General features: G+C 42.2%; 1 protein-coding gene across 1 annotated transcript in view; it reads right to left on the reverse strand.

Annotated features, from left to right (window-relative positions):
- LOC126299008 (ras-GEF domain-containing family member 1B-like) overlaps positions 1-15636 on the reverse strand; it is a 2459283-nt gene that overhangs the window by 137430 nt on the left and 2306217 nt on the right. The window lies entirely within an intron of this gene.

The raw sequence follows: 15636 nt of genomic DNA on the forward strand, positions 1-15636 counted from the left end.
GATATGAAGACAAATCACAATCTTTATAATGATCAAGAGAAGTTTAAGAGAATTGTCTGTGAGGATTAGTAAGAAGTGGGGTACTGAAGTGCTGAGGAAAGATGAAATGTGTTTGAAATTCTGTTGGCCGCCGACCTGATGAATGAAGACACGGGTTGTCGACATGGAAGAGTTAGGGTATCCAATATACAGTCAGAATTTGAAAGAGCTTTGGAGGATATAAAATCAAACAAGGCAGAAAGAATAGATAACAGTCCTACGGAATTTCTAAAATCATTGGGGAAAGTGGCAAAAAACGATTGTTCACGTTGCTGTGTAGGATGTGTGAGGTTGGCTTTTGGAAGAACATCACCCACATAACTCTGAAGACAGTTAAGACCGGTAACAGCGAGAATTATCGCACAATTAGCTTAACAGCTCATGAATCGAAGTTAGCGACAAGAATAATGTACAGAAATATGGAAAATAAAATTGAAAATATGTTAGATTACGATCAGCATGGCCTTAGGAAAGGTTGATAATGGAAGCAAATCTGAAGAAAAATCAAGAACCATTCATACGGTTTGTGGACCTCGAAAAGCGATTGAGAACGTAAAACGGTGCAAGATACGAAAAATGGGGATAAGCTACAGGAAAATACCGGCTGTATATAACAAGAAACAAGAGGGAACAATGTGAGTAGGAGTCCAAGCTCGAAGCGCTCGGATTAAGAAGGCTGTAAGGCAGGGGTGTGGTCTTTCGCCCCTACTGTGCAGTCTACACATCGAAGAGACGGAAACAAAAGGAAGATTCATGAGTGGGATTAAGATTCAAAATGAAAGGATACCAATGATAAGTTTCGCTGATAATATTGCTATCCTCAGTGAGAATAAAGAAGAAATACAGGTTTGAACAGTTCTCGGGTATCCGACCGGGTAGCATCGTAATTTCTTCACAACGTTTCGGCACACGTACACGCTCATGAATGCTGTGCTGCTCCTCTCGGCGCCCTATATATACCAGAGGTTACCCCCTCCACCGTTCCTCTGCTGGTGTCTTCGGTGCGGCTACTGTAGGTGGTGGGGGAAGCCGCGCCTGGGTCTGAACTGGGCTCTGCAGTCTCCCTGCCGCCGCCGTCGGGGGAAGTCCTCGATCTCTGGGACCGCATCCTTCTCTCCAGGCTGAGTGCGGGGTTCCAAGCCTGACTAGGTTGAAGGCCGCTGTCTTCATTAATTAGTTCGTCCTATAGTCGGATTTCATTGGGCTCTTTAGTAACGCAATCCCAGAAGTAGGAGGATTGACAGAGTACTTTTGTTTTTTCATAGTCCATAGTATGGCCAGCATTTATACAGTGGTCAGCCACGGCTGATTTAGTGGCCTGGCGTAATTCGGTGTGGCGCTTGTGTCCACGCCACCTCTCTTCTGCAGTGCGGACTGTCTCCCCACTGTATGATGTTCCGCACTGACAGGGAATTTGATAAACGCCTGGTTTTCGAAGGCCAAGGTCATCTTTCGCTGAACCCAGTAGAGTCAAGGTTTTTGCAGGGGGTCGGAATACACATTTCACACTGTGTTTCGGGAAATTAAATATCAACGACCCAATGTTCAGCCTTTAGGAGATCCTAGCATAAATAACATTATTGCTTACTGTTATATGTATTTAGCTTGGGTGTGTGGTTACAGTTATGGAAATCAAGGAATAGGTTCACATCTTGTTGTGAGGTAGTGTATAATTTTTTTTTTTTTCCCTTCTTCGCATCTGTAACACGTGGGATCAGCAATGACATGTCCATTCTTCCTTGTCGCAAATATTTTGCCGTTTTATCCGAATATGTAGAGAACTCCGAGGGTGTTGTTAGGCAGGAGAAATGAGAAGAATATGATCGTACATAGAGCGTTTCAACTCCGAAGTTATAGATAAATTCTTCAGCAGAAATTACCGACATATGGACATCATTTTTCGTCAGTGAGTGGGTACTATTTTTGTTTCGATATAAAATTTTGAGAATTCGTTTTCTGTTCATTTTATAACACTGTTGCGCACTCGTAAAACTTTATACGAGCCGCCACAGCCTAATGTGTTCCCCGTTTTCGCTTGTGTTCTGATATAAAACAGTGCGGGTACTTTTCGTGGATGTGATACTCGGCTGTGAAGGGTGCTAATGAAAGAAATTACAGGGGGCAAGCCTTTTTCTGAGCACGTCGCACGATTTTAAATTACTGCAGTTGTGCAGGGCAGGTGAGGGTGCCAGCCTGGATTCCGGCGGCAATCAGCCTCGCCTCAGACGGGGCCACGTACTGCCGCCGCCGCCGACATCCGACATCCGGCATCCGGCCCTCGTTTCACGGGCCAGCGGCTGCCAAAGGCCGAGGCGGCGCGACAGCGGCGCGCGACCGCCCGGTCTCCAGCAGGGGCGGCAGCAGCAGCAGCAGTGGCTGCGGCCGCTGATGAAACTGTAATGAAGCCCGCGGAGGCGGCGCCGCGGGATATGACGGCCAGGTGCGTCCGCAGGCCGATTTTAATGAATACGGCGCCGGCGACGCCGCGGACGGAAATAGAAACGCAATTTCTGTGCGAGCTGAATGCACCGCCCGATATGAGGTTTCCGCCAACGCGTTTGCCGGCGGCCGCGTCGCGGCCCCCCTCAATGTCGCCGCCGATCGCGACCTCCTGTGGAACCGCAACTCCGGCCGTTCTCGCTCGCCACGTTCCCAGACGCTCACACGAGGTCTGGCGCATGGTCAAATAAGAGAAGAAGAGGACCCCATTTACTACAGTCAGGTATACATTCCGAAGGAAACAAAGTAACACGCTAGGTGATACCGACCCTAAGTCTTATCTTACAAGACAGGTTGAAGAAAGGCAAGCTACGTTTATACCATTTACATATACAGACACAGCTTTTGACAATGTTGACTGTACTAACCGCAGGTTTTTCTCTTTCCTTCAGATTCTTTACACTCTACGCGCATACAGGGTGAGCCACGAGGAAAGGTACGATAGTATTAGTGGTTGTGAACAAAAAAACGTCATATCAACATATGCCCTATGTCAAATGCTTTCCACGGTACAACACATTTACGCTCTATGCGTACACAGGGTGAGTCATGAGGAATTTGGTGACAGTATTTGTGATTCTGAACAATAAATGTTGTATGGGCACACGCCCTATTACAAATCATTTCCGAGATAGAACACATTTACATCCACATCAACATCCATACTCCGAAAGCCACATGACGGTGTGTGGTGGAGGGTACCTTCAGTACCTCTATCGTCTCTCCCTTCTATTCCAGCCTCGTATTGTTCGTGGAAAGAAGGATTGTCGGTATGCCTCTGTGTGGGCTCTAATCTCTCTGACTTTATCCTCATGGTCTCTTCGCGAGATATACATAGGAGGGAGCAATATACTGCTTGACTCCTCGGTGAAGGTATGTTCTCGAAACTTCAACAAAAGCCCGTACCGAGCTACTGAGCGCCTCTCGTGCAAAGCCTTCCACTGGAGATTATCTATCATCTTCGTAACGCTTTCGCGATTACTAAATGATCCTGTAACGAAGCGCGCCGCTATCCGTTGGATCTTCTCTATCTCTTCTATCAACCCTATCTGGTACGGATCCCTCAATGGTGAGCACTATTCAAGCAGTGGGCGAACAAGAGTACTGTATCCTACTTCCTTTGATTTCCGATTGCATTTCCTTAGGATTCTTCCAATGTATCTCAGTCTGGCATCTGCTTTACCGACGATCAACTTTATACGATCATTCCATTTTAAATCACTCCTAATGCGTACTCCCAGATAATTTATGAAATTAACTGCTTCCAGTTGCTGACCTGCCATATAGTAGCTAAATGATAAGGGATCTCAAGAAGCTTGCACAGGATAGAGTGGCATGGAGAGCTGCATCAAACCAGTCTCAGGACTGAAGACCACAAGAACAACAACAACTTTCTTTCTATGTATTCGCAGCACATTACACTTGTCTACATTGAGATTCAATTGCCATTCCCTGCACCATGCGTCAATTCGTTGCAGATCCTCCTGCATTTCAGTTCAATTTCCCATTGTTACAACCTCTCGATATACTACAGCATCATCCGCAAAAAAACCTCAGTGAACTTCCGATGTCATCCACAAGCTCATTTATGTATATTGTGAATAGCAACGGTCCTACGACACTCCCCTGCGGCTCACTTGAAATCACTCTTACTTCGGAAGACTTCTCTCCATTGAGAATGGCATGTTGCGTTCTGTTATCTAAGAACTCTTCAATCCACTCACACAATTGGTCTGATAGTCCATATGCTTTTACTTTGTTCATTAAACGACTGTGGGGAACTGTATAATATCGTAGGCTTACACTGCCGGTGTCATTTTGGATAAAACAGAGAATTGGGCCTCATTGTAACCACTGAAGCAGCTGAATTCCAATTTAGTTGTTTTACTAGTTTACAACTACACGGCCCAATACTCAAAATTATTTTACCCCAAACATTTAATATACAGTGGTATTTATTTTCTGTATTATTTGAACATCGTCATTGTTTACAAAGCACCACAAGAGTGTGGAGGAAGTTAAAACCAACAATTCGAGACAGGACACTTGCGTTCTATCAAGAAAATCAAATTGGCCTACAAAAACTACCTAAACTACAGCGCATGCGCGTTGCTCGGGATTTTCAATATCCTGGCTCTCTCTTCGAGAAAGCTATTAGTCCCAGAGGAAACGGAGTAACACCTCTTTTGTAGGAAATTTAACGTAGTTTAATTTCGTACTGGAATCGTTTACGCTGGAATGCGTGCTTTTCGAGATTATAGGAAAACGTACAACAGTGATATTAAATGTGTTGCACATGGTAAACCATTCGGAATAAGGAATACGTTGGTGTGAAGCTTTTTGTTCGGAATCACTAATACCGTCACCTCACCTTTGCTGCTGACTCATCCTGTATCTTTGATAGTTCAGACTGCGTTTTCTTTTGTCCTATAACATGAAGTGTTGCTACATTTTAATTAATTTATGCTATAACACGAATCACTCATTACGTTCATTCTTATTGTTGACTATGCAAAGTTACAGTTTTTTATCCTCTTTGTACTATTTCTAAACGCAACAACTCTTCACTGTGAATCTGGGGTATATAACGGAGATAAAAGTATTGGAAAACGTCGAGGAGAAGGTGGCACGGTGAGGGGGGAGGGGGTGCGTGAGGATATTAATAACGATTTTAACCTATGCCGCAAGCGGCAAGGATTAATTTGCATAGTACAAAGGCGCCGAAAGTGTGGCAATAGACACTGGAACAGAAGAATATGACGGAAAGTTCTCGTGGGAATCGCAGCTATGTTCGGCGGACGCCATAACTGCTGGAATAAAAAACACTGCGCCTGTGATGGCGTCCCAGCGCTCGACGAAATATATGGCTGCCGTTTGTCGGCGCTACAAATGGCCAGGTGAGGCGCAATAAAAAGCAGCTCGGGAATTTAGGGGGAAGGACAGAAGGGGACAGACGCACCGCAGGAAGCGCTACCCGCGGATTTACAAGGCGCGGGCTCCGGAGCGCCAGCTGCAGAGCCAACCCGCGGTGCAAACGCCTCAGCACGGGCCAGCATTCCCTCTACCGAATCCGCGCATCTAATTTACAAGGCGTTGGATAAAGTGCCAAAGTGAGAGCCGGTAGTACTCATCTATAAGCGCATATCAACATAAGATTTTTTTTGTCATTAGCTTTTCGACTGGTTTGATGCGGCCCGCCACGAATTTCTCTCCTGTGCTAACCTCTTCATCCGAGAGTATCACGTGCAACCTACGTCCGCAATTATCTACTGGATGTATTGCATTCTCTGTCTTCCTCTACAATTTTTGCGCTCTACAGCTCCCTCTAGTACCATGGAAGTTATTCCCTGATGTCTTAACAGATGTCCTGTCATCCTGTCCCTTGCACTTGTCAGTCCGCAGCTCTTGGTCTCGCGGTAGCGTTCTCGCTTCCCGAGCACGGGGTCGGTGTTTCGATTCCTGGCCGGGTCAGGGATTTCCACCTGCTTCGACATGACTGGGTGTTGTTGTGTCGTCTTCATCGTCACAATTGTTCCCCATTACGGACGGAGGAAGGCAACGGTAAACACCCTCCACCAGGACCTCGCCCAGGACGGCGGTGCGGGTCTCCCGCATCGTTCCCCTACACTCTGCCACAGAGTATGGGACTTCGTCATCATCTCCTTGCAGCGTTTTCCACATATTCTTTTTCTCTCCGATTCTACGCAGAAACTCCTCATTCATTACCTTATCAGTCCACCAAATTTGCAACATTCGTCTATAGCACCACACCTTAAATACTTCTATTCTCTTCTGTTCCGGTTTTCCCACAGTTCATATTTCACTACCGTACAATTCTATGCTCTAAAAGTGTATTCTCAGAAATTTTTTCCTCAAATTAAGGCTTATGTTTCATACTAGTAGACTTCTCTTACCCAGGAACGCCCTTTTCGCCAGTGCCACTCTGCTTTTTAGGTATGTCCTCCTTGAGCGTAATTCCTTAACCTCATCTACTTCGTGACCAGTCCTGATGTTAAGCTTCTCGCTGTTCATATTTCTGCTACTTCTCATTATTTTCGTCTTTCTTCGAGTCACTCTCAATCCATATTCTGTACTCATTAGATGGTTCATTCCATTTAGCAGATCATGTAATTCTTCTTCAATTTCACACAGGATAACAATGTCATCAGCAAAATTCTGATGGAATGTTATCGATCCCTTCAGCCTTATTTGATCTTAAATCCTCCAAAGCTCTCTTAAAGTTTGATTCTAGTACTGGATCCCCTACCTCTTCTAAATCGTCTCCTGTTTCTTCTTCTATCACTACAGACAAATCTTCCCCCTCATAGAGGCCTTCAATGTACTCTTTCCTCCTATCCGCTCTCTCCACTGCATTTAACAAAGGAATTCCGGTTGAGCTCTTAATGTTACCACCGTTGCTTTTAGTTTAACCGAAAGTTGTTTTGACTTTCCTATATGCTGAGTCATTCCTTCAGACTATCATTTTTTTTTCGACTTCTTCACATTTTTCATGAAACCATTTCGTCTCAGCTTCCCTGCACTTCCTATTTATTTCATTCCTCAGCGATCTGTATTTTTGTATTCCTGAATTTCCCTGCACATTTTTGTACTTATTTCTTTCATTGATCAGCTGAAGTACATCTTCCGTTAGTCATGGTTTCTTTGTATTTACCTTCTTTGTACTTATGTTTTTCTCCCCAGTTTCAGTGATCGCTATTTTTAGAGATGTCCATTCCTCTTCAACTGTACTGCCTGGTGAACTATTCTTTATTGCTGTATTTACAGTCTTAGAGAACTTCAAGCATATCTCGTCATTCCTTAGTACTTCTGTATCCCACTTCTTTGCGTATAGATTCTTCCTGTATTATCTGTTAAACTTCAGCCTACTCTCCATCACTACTACATTGTGATCTGAGTCTATATCTGCTCTTGGGTACGCTTCACAATCCAGAATTTCATTTCGGAATCTCTGTCTGACCATGATGTAATCTAACTGAAATCTTACCGTATGACCTGGCCTTTTACAAGTATACTTCTTCTTGTGATTATTGAACAGAGTTTCCGCTATTACTAGCTGAAATTTATTACAGAACTCAGTTAGCTTTTTCCCCTCTCTTATTCCTAGCACGAAACCTACATTCTTTCGTAGCTCTCCTTCCGGTACAACAGCATTCCAGTCCTCCACGACTGTTTTTCGTCTCCTTTTACGTACTCAATTAGCCGCTCGTCTTCGGCTTGTGATGTCGGTATGTATGCCTGAACTGCCGTTGTCACTGTTGGTTTGCTATCGATTCTGATAAGAACAACCCAATCACTGAACTGTTCACAGTAACACAGTCTCTGCCCTATCTACCTATTCATAACGAATCCTACTCTCGTTATACCATTTTCCATTACCCTATTTATACTCTTCTGACCAGAAATCCTTGTCTTCTTTCCACTTCACTTCACTGACCCCTACTGTATCTAGATTAAGCCTTTGCATTTCTCTTTTCACTGTTTCAATTACAGGCCACATGTCCTGTGGATTTCCGTTATGTGTCTTTAATGCAGTGGTTTCCATTGCCTTCTGCATCCTCATGCCTCATGCCGTTTATCATTGCTGATTCTTCCGCCTGTAGGGGCAGAGAGTGCTCCTCCGGCCTCTTTGACAAGGCCTTTGGCAGAATATGGGTGACGTCTTACGCCGGATCTCTTCAGAAGCCAATACTGATTTTTAATCAAAGTTTAATCAGCGGCGGGATTCGAACAAGGGACCGAGGACGTTTTGATTATTAATCAAAGACGCTACCCCTGCACCATGGGTTCACAACAGAATAATTCATCTACATAAGAGGCAGCGATCAGTTTCGCTCATTTTGAGATCCATCTGCGGCATCCGATAGATGACATCACAAACATTTATTGAAGGAACTTAAGAGTATACCAATTTTTAGGCACAATGGGGATTTGCTTCGTTTCATATTTAACGGATGGGAACCCAACAGTCGTATTAGACAGCTCATACAGTTCTCATGATGAATTTTCTTTGTGTGAAGAAAAAAATACTACTGGCGATCGACAGGGTTCAATCATGGGACCACTATTGTTCTTGCTTTATACAAATGTACTGGTAAAGCAAAACTAATGCTCTTTCTTAGTGAAAAAATATCTGTAATCAGGACCAACAAAGATCCAACAAGAGAAGAAGCTTTACAGAAATTACTTATAGCCAAGATAGAGTTCAATTTTTTTATTTTGCCAGCTTCGACAGGTAAGTCTGTAATCCTCTGATCTTTGATACTTTTTTCAGTTGTACGTCACGTTGTGTTGTTTGTTCATTACTCATGTCATGTTAATATTTTAGTGGAGAATATATTGCACATTCCACACAGGTTTACATGCCTATGTATGTAGCAATCATTTGGTGCTTGTCAGTTGTTGAATCCACAAAGTACAGTAAGAGTGTACATTCATCCCAAAGTTTAATTTACCAATATGCACTTTTACGATATATTGTTGATTTCAACAACTGACAAGCATCAGCGGAGTGCTTCATACGTAGACACGACAAGTTCCACAATGTACAGTTTAGCTGTGTGTGTTTTTAATGGTGACAAACTTGTTCGTAATTTTATTTCTGACAAATCCGTGTGGAATATGCAATTCACTTTCCACTAAAATATTAACACGGCATGAGTAATGAATTCACAATGGAACACAATGTACAATATAAAAAAGTTTTTAAAGATCTGCAGATGATAGTCTTACTGTCGAACGTTGTGAGTAAAAGCGAGTTGTGAGCGCCATCTTAAGTATAAAAAAAATTCTTTAAAGTACATACAGATAACTTCTTCTCATCACTCAATACAAGAAACTTCGATCAAAAGAAGAAGCAATGAATGAAATATTCAGAAGTATTACTGGTTGTTTCTCAGTAAATCGTCTGTCACATCGTTTATTTAATTCTGTACAAGGCAGGATACATCATCAGAAATTTCAGCACAGTAGGGGGACAAGCGAAATATGTGGCACCGCTTGTTCAAAATTCCTCAGTGTACATAATGATCAACTACTTAACCAGACAGTATATAACTTCTCAATCGCAACATCATTTGCTGATTTTGATACTGAGTCAGAAAATGAGTTTACTTTGCATATTTCCATTCATTAAGGAAGTACTGTTCTGGGGCAATTCCACATATTGTTCAGGAATGTACGTAACGGTGAGCGTCCTTGAAATACATGTAGGTAGCTGTTAAAAATTTAGTCACTATAACAACAGCCTAGTAATAAATTTGAATCGTCATTTGAGAAACAGCACTTCTCTACTACGTGACACAACATAAATTACTTACATCTGTTCTGTATTTTTTGAGCGTTACAAGGTAGGTTATTGATGCAGGAAGCGCTTGGCTCCAACGGCGGCCAGTAGAGTGGTACCGTACTGGCATACTGCGAACTGTCCCAGTATTGTGGCGTAAGGCTGCCTTATTGAACGAGCATTATATTAAAAAATAGGATTTTGTAGCCAAAAGAGGTTGGAATAATATGGTGTCTCGGAATCACGAATAAAACCAATTTTTTTGAGAATAAAAAGTGCTGCGTTATTTATTTAAAGTTCCTCGTAACAAAAATTTTTCTTTACTACAACTTCCACTCTCATTAATCCCACCTGGGTTTTGGGTATGTTGACGACTACTCATCTGTGGATCTACCGGAGCCCCAGACTTCTAAGAGATGTGAACATTTTATTCAATCTTGCAATGTCAACGCCTTTCTCTAGGCCACAACTGCTAGTAAAGGACATCAATTTTTCTTCAACATGTCTTCCATTACTAAGTGAAATTTTAGAATTGCTTCTCTAACACCTGTTCTATTGCTGATCTCTAAGATGTTTTCAGTTTTTCTTTCTGTTCTTCTGTAAGGTATTATGATCAGCAATTTACAATGTCACGTGTCAGGATAGTCACCTAATAGTTTTGACATTTATCTGCATATGCTTTATCATAATGCTTTTCTGAAAAATTGATCGTTAAGTCACCGTTTCACATACTGACCCCAATTCAAATAACTTTATAGTTACTAAGTCTCCCACAATACATGACTAAAACTGATCCCAGTGAGCTACATTCCCAAGATTTTATACGAAATTCTGTTGACAATCTTCGTGCGTGAACTTTAGACATTGACGGGTAAATGTCTGGCCATTAATATCCAAGTGCCCGGCAATTAAAACTACCCATGAAACGAGGTCTGTCTGATATGTTTCTTTCTTACTGGTGAGAGTCGCTGTCAAATACATACTGTTGAAAATACTCTGAACCTGCATTCTGGACTAGTTTGCTTTGATTCATTCGATTAGTTTGAAAAGGGAGATCAGGGTGTAGCGGCTTGTCGATGACGAAATCATTAGAGGCGTGTGCTGCCTTTGTATAGATAGTTTCTTCTGTCTTTCCTCTCGTTCCTCTAAGTCTGCCACAACTTCAATCGCACACAACGAGAACGCCGGTGTTGTCGAGAAAAAAAAATGAATGAGTAGAGATGGAGCCAGAAGAACACAGAGCTTCATGGGCAATATAAAAAGAATTGCGTCCCTCTTAGAAAGCGAAACAAATGAGTTGTTTCAGACAATACAGATGCAGTGACATTCAAGGCATCAGAAATCGCACACAAAGCTCGCTCGAATGGAACACGAACAGCGGTAAACAGAAGGATGATGCTAAACGTAATGCTATAAAGAAACTCAATTGTACGTGTGTACGTACTGCGCTCCTTAGTGACAAAGCACAAACAGTTTTTTTTCAGCTGACCAACAGAGACGCTATGGAGAATAGCTTTGATGCCACAAAGAAAATCTGAACTCTGAAATAAAGGTAATATGAAACGAGGAATGTTTTTCTTTTGGTGCCGATGAATCTCGTGCCTCCGATGAAATAAATCACAACAACTATTAATATCTTTACCGCGCTAATTAAATTTATTTGCTCGTACCAGAATAATTTCGTAGAGGCGCGCAAAATTTCCCAAAAAGGAGGGTTGTTACTTTACACTGAATGAGGGCTGTGACATTCGTGGTCTACGTTTGACAGCGCAGTGCTCATTAAAAGTTTCTCCTTCTGAGAAATACGTCGAAGAGCCCTCCGCGCCACTCCTGTTAACGAGAGGGGGAAAAATATTCTATCGGCTGAAAGGAATGTGCTTCTTTTTGGTCAAATCGGGCACTTGTCGTGTGGTAGACCGCAGCGCGAGTAATGAGAGACCAGTGGGTGGGGAACGGCCAACGGCGCTTCAAGTAATCCCCCTCTCCTCCAGCAAGTAGTCTGCACAGCCTACACGTAAATTCATTAAATGAGTCTGTGTCGCGAGCTGATCTGCTGACCAGACTATCTGTTTGAAACAGAGTACAGCATATGCGGAGGTAGACTTCTCTAGCTGTAATTGCAATTCGACTATAAAATGTACTTATTTGACTTTGATAGTAAGTATTCTACCTCACAAAATAGGAGCACTCCTTATCAGCCTCCGAATCGTAATGTTCAAGACGTTCCAAAGACTGCGCTTTATTTTCAGAGCACTTTCATTACTTACATGCAAAAAAATTAACAACAGAGACTGCCTGCACTACAATTAGTCTTACTCTTCTTGAGTATTGCTTCGCTTTATGGGATCCTCATCTGATAGAACTGATGGAAGACAAGGAAGAAGTTCAGTGAACGGGAGCTCTTTTTGTATTCAGCTTCCCCCTTCGACTGCTAAAATATGTTGTTGACTCCCATCTCCATAGGGGCAAATAAAATAAAAAAGATCACACACAACAGGAAACTGAAAACTCAAATCTGAGTCACTCGGAGAGATTCCTAGTAACCAAAACTAATCTGAGCAGTCCTAGATGACGTTTTCGGACCCTGAAACGTGAAAAGCGAAAACGGAATACGTGTTAATTTAACCTGTTTGAACCACCTTCCTTTTTGCTACGACACTGTATTGTTTGCCTCTGGTAGAGATAACACACAACAACAAAAAATGGGTGAACTTAATAATGAAAGCTTGAAAGTGGGTCTCAAAATCAATTACGATCAGATTAAAATAAGATATAACCATCATATCGAAAAGAAAATATTACATGTGATCAACAAAATCGTACGATCAGTTCGTAAGTATTTGTGCTTAAGACTGTTGAAAACGACATGTGGACGCACATGAAAAAACATAAAACAGAATACCTTAAATGCTCTGAAGTGCTTTTTCCAAAGGAAAACTTCCGGTGTGTCTTAAAAGGAAATATTAGTGTAAGTTACCAGTTTGACCATTGGCAATGATACGTGGTCTTGAAGTGGTAAAAACGTTCAAAAACTGAGGGTATACCAGCGAGAGATACGTATTGCGAACTGCAAATAAATAAAGAATGGGTCAGGGAACCAACTGAAGCGGGAGACGTAATTACGACTGTAGCGAAAATGACAGACTGTCTATCAATGCTATGCGTGCCTTCTAAGGAGACATGTAGCAAAGTGACCAAAGGGAGTAGCCGAATGGACAGAAATTGGACAACTTCAGTCAGTACACACTACTTTCTAGTCGCTGTTCACTTAATTTAACAGAGAGAGTCCTGTGATTAGTGCTTGCAACTTGTCAATAAATAAGATAAATAAAAACCCAGTTACACATAACATTTCTGTGATAGTGAACACCACGTTTCACTTCTGCTTATACGGCAATAGACAGCGTAAATTTTATTTAATAAGTTAATTTTAAGAAAAGTATTATATACCAGGAGTAAATCTAATGATTGTCTCTAACTACAAGTCTGTAAATATATGTGTATATGAATTAGCTTATTTTAAATTGGTCTAAACTTGTCAATACTTTGACATATTCTATATACTTGTAAAAAGAGATCTACGGATGAATAAAGCTACTACTACTACTACTACTACTACTACTTCTACGTAGTATTGTCTGCTAGTGACCAGAAACTACTCAAAACGAATTGATACAATTCGATATATATCGATTCTGCAACATTTATAACCCACATCAGTATCTTCATCAACATTCCGTGATTTCGTAATGATGTTACAAACTTTCAGGGATGATGGAGAAATGTGAACGTATTTATCTGCGGTAAGGGACACTAGTCCGGAAACGCCCTAGTCAAAAATCATAAGCGAAAATCTTCCGAGCCTCCAATTTCTGGTAGATTAGTTCTTGATGGTGTTTTATTAAAGTTAGATGGGTAAGGAAGTTTTCGTGTAGTTAAAGTTATTCCTTGGTTAGGAACAAAGTTTATTTTTGATTCCCCACAGTGGGATACGTGAACCGGTACTGTTGCTGGTAAAATAGTAGGATAGGCGACTTTCACAGGTTGTAGCATGGACCAAATTACGAAAGAAAATTAAGTTTACATGGGTTCTAAAATACGTGCTTTAAGAGCTATGAGTGCTTGTTGATCTCTGAAACACATCTGTTCTACTGAACAAGTACTCACAGTTCTTCAAGTAGAGAGCCTTTCCTTGTTTTGCGCCTTACTACCAACTCTGAAAGTTGCCTACCCTACAGTCTTAGCAAAAACAGAACAAAGTCAAGAGGTATGAGAGCAATTTTCACTTACAATTTTTGTTACTGGACCAGCGTCTCTCGCCTTAACTTTATACACTTACCCTTCATCCCCATCATCCCCAAAAGTTTGCGACCTCATAACGGGATGTGCCTGTACACACACTGCAAGTCAACGAACAGTACGTGGCAATGGATACTTCGAACAAATATTGGTTAGAGAGCGCTGGCATTTGCCTGCAGGGGAACAGCGACCATTAGAAATTAAAACTGTAGAGCCATCACAAGTCGCATGTTCCTTTACTTTACACGTTTTACTCGACCAACGCGAGTATCTTCAGAACTCCATTGTTAACTGAAACTGCTTGCAACTTGGTGACACCCAAAAGTATGCGCGAATACAGATTTATAATGTACCTCACACTTGTGGGAGCTCTACAATCTTAATTTTAAATATTAGTTAAGTTCTGTTCCATTCCATTCGCCTATTAAGCGAATGAAAAGTAGCTGTACTGGTAGCTCCGCGCGCCCCATAATCTCTGTATCTTATTTTCCCTACGTGGAGTGTACGGCGTGGAGTGTCAGCCAAATGGCCGCATAGACATCGTGGTCTAGGGGTAGCGTCTTTGATTCATAATCAAAAACGTCTTCGGTCCCGCGTTCGATCCCCGCCACTGCCTAAATTTTGATAAATAATCAGCATTGGCGGCCGAAGACTTCCGGCATAGGAAGTCAGCCTCATTCTGCCATCGGTCTTGTCAAAGAGGGCGGTGGAGCGGATAGAGGTTCAGGACACTCTCTTGTCCTAGGGGTGGGAAATTGCCCCCAAAGGCGGAAGAATCAGCAATGATCAACGACATGAGGATGCAGAATGCAATGGAAACCACTGCATTAAAGACACGTAACGTGTATCCGCAGGACATGTGGCCTGTAGTTCAAGAAGTGTCATGATGATCTCTCCATTGGCAAAAGATTCCGGAATAGTCCCCCATTCGGATCTCCGGGTGGGGACTGCCAAGGGGGAAGTTACCATGAGAAAAAGATTGAATAATCAACGGAAGGATAATGTTCTACGAATCGGGGCGTGGAATGTCAGAAGCTTGAACGTGGTAGGGAAACTAGAAAATCTGAAAAGGGAAATGCAAAGGCTCAATCTAGATATAGTATGGGTCAGTGAAGTGAAGTGGAAGGAAGACAAGGATTTCTGGTCAGATGAGTATCGGGTAATATCAACAGCAGCAGAAAATGGTATAACAGGTGTAGGATTCGTTATGAATAGGAAAGTAGGGCAGAGGGTGTGTTACTGTGAACAGTTCAGTGACCGGGTTGTTCTAATCAGAATCGACAGCAGACCAACACCGACAACGATAGTTCAGGTATACATGCCGACGTCGCAAGCTGAAGAAGAACAGATAGAGAAAGTGTATGATAATATTGAAAGGGTAATGCAGTATGTAAAGGGGGACGAAAATCTAATAGTCATGGGCGATTGGAATGCAGTTGTAGGGGAAGGAATAGAAGAAAAGGTTACAGGAGAGTATGGGCTTGGGACAAGGAATG

This window comes from Schistocerca gregaria, chromosome 1 (assembly GCF_023897955.1).
Source record: "Schistocerca gregaria isolate iqSchGreg1 chromosome 1, iqSchGreg1.2, whole genome shotgun sequence".
NCBI lineage: Eukaryota > Metazoa > Arthropoda > Insecta > Orthoptera > Acrididae > Schistocerca > Schistocerca gregaria.